Source organism: Triturus cristatus, chromosome 3_2, assembly GCF_964204655.1.
Source record: "Triturus cristatus chromosome 3_2, aTriCri1.1, whole genome shotgun sequence".
Taxonomy (NCBI): Eukaryota; Metazoa; Chordata; class Amphibia; order Caudata; family Salamandridae; genus Triturus; species Triturus cristatus.
In genome coordinates, this window is record NC_140584.1 from 606,942,294 (window position 1) to 606,944,303 (window position 2,010).

General features: G+C 40.4%; 1 long non-coding RNA gene across 1 annotated transcript; it reads right to left on the reverse strand.

The window, feature by feature from the left end:
- Positions 1-1,047: 1,047 nt before the first annotated feature.
- LOC146857816 (uncharacterized) lies at positions 1,048-1,731 on the reverse strand. Its single transcript, XR_014979614.1, has 3 exons — positions 1,550-1,731; positions 1,386-1,460; positions 1,048-1,278 (listed from the first exon to the last, which is right to left on the reverse strand). It is a non-coding gene; the product is annotated as an uncharacterized LOC146857816 (long non-coding RNA).
- Positions 1,732-2,010: the final 279 nt, after the last annotated feature.

The following is a 2,010-nucleotide window of genomic DNA, read 5'->3' on the forward strand; positions in this document are numbered from 1 at the left end:
GATTGCAGGAATGTCTTATCGGAGCACAAATGCCTTAAGGTCTATGGGGCATATCATCAAGGGCAATATTGCCGCTTTAGCTGCACTTTTTGCCGCTAAAGCGGCAATATTTGTATCGCCCTATCAGCAAGCTGTTGCTAACAGCTGTTAGCGACGGCTTACTGGCAATAGCGCCCATGTCATTGCCGCTTTGCATGTCAGCGATAATAATTGCTAATGACATGCAAAGTAGGCGTTCCCTCCGAAAACAACCCTGGAAGGTCGCTAACTGCACATCGCGGTATCATCAAGCCGGACCCTAATACCCATAGCGACATAAAATCGTCGCTAACCGCGGTTATCACCATAAGCTAATGTCTGCAAAATGTCAGACTTAGCTATATTTATAATGGGAGGTGGATTCTAAGCCTAAGTCCACATCTCCCTATTAACAAGGATTCCCTTAGCGCTGTAGCTGCATCGCTGGATTTCCAGCGATGTTCCCTCATTACGTCGCTATCGCCAGAATTTTTATCGCCGTGGAGATAAGCGTTGATAATAATGCGTTATCTCGCCGATTAATTCCGGCGATAGCCGGCGATATACAAATTTGCGCTATGTGCGCTCTGCGATGTTTATCGCAGTTTGTTGGTGATATGACCCTATATGTTTAGATAAAAGAGGAGTTAGGCCCAAGGGACGAGGACTAGGCAGGGCCGTATTATTGTAAAAAGGAGGGGGAGTAAGCCTGTACCTCACGTTCTTTTAAAGCATTCACAATTTCGCTTTATGGCCAAACATATTGCTTTTTGTTTGTACCGGTATTTTATTAATACCTTTTATTTTTCAAATTCTTTTGTTCTTCATTAGTTTGTTTCAACATGAAAAAGACAGTTGTCCGGTCATATCTATATTCTATATATAGCCATTTTACAAAACATTCTGAGTCCACATAGATGATAAAACATACTGTACATAATACATCACATTAAACATTTATATACAAAACACGAAAGAAAGGACATCCAATACATGCATCCTTTTCCACCAATTATGTTGGACAAATTAGTGATCCTAGACTTCCTTCTAGTGTCTATAACAGGTATCCGTATATACACAGGGAAAAACGTTTTTTGGATTTAGTTTTTCTGGAAGGGGAATTAATCCTTAATTCACAAGCTGGAATTTAATTCGTCATTCCTCTGTGCTTTGGTCATATGCCGACGCGTTTCGAATCCTGGGCGTTGAGTACCAGGATTCTCGTCAGGGCTTTTGAGTTTTTAGCAGCGTTGGTGTTTTCTGTAAAGGATGTATAACACAAAAGACATTTTATTTTTATTTTTGGGGCTCCTTCCTTTTCTCATTCATTGTTTGCTAGCATTTTCTCGTTTTATTATCAATTGTACCTGAGAAGTATTGGCTACCTTCCCATCAAGTTTTGGGCAACCACAAGAATAGCTTTCTCTTGTTTGGGGGGCTTTCTGTTGAAAAACAGAAACACCTGTCAGTAATATCGATTTAGGATGTATCATTTAAAAAAGGACTTCCGTTCTTGTTTGCTATTTCCTACCTTTTATTCTTCTTTCTTTTCTTTACTGAATAGCGCGGCCATTTATATGCATAGCGTCCTACAAGACATATAAACTTGTTGCAATATTTTGTTATGGTGTTATTATTGCACGTGTCTCTCTGCTTCAAAATTTTAACATTTGTGTGTACCTGCTTTTGAGGCGTTGTTTGGCTGGGCCGCTCGTATCGTTGGATTATTTTGTGACGGCGCTTGTTGTTTGTGGGGGAATAAGACCTGTTTACTGTGTGCTCCCTTGCAACATTGTATTTCTAGTCACAGTTACAATGAATCAAGTGCATACCTCTATCAGCAGAGTTCGCGGTAGTCGCCGCTCTTATTCCTCGCGTTCGCGATTTCTCGCTCGCGTTTTCTGTAATAAAATTTGGGAGTCCGATTATCTATTCTGGCTTTAGCTTTCTTAGCAATTTCTCATATATGTTGTTTATCATCCTGGGGTTACC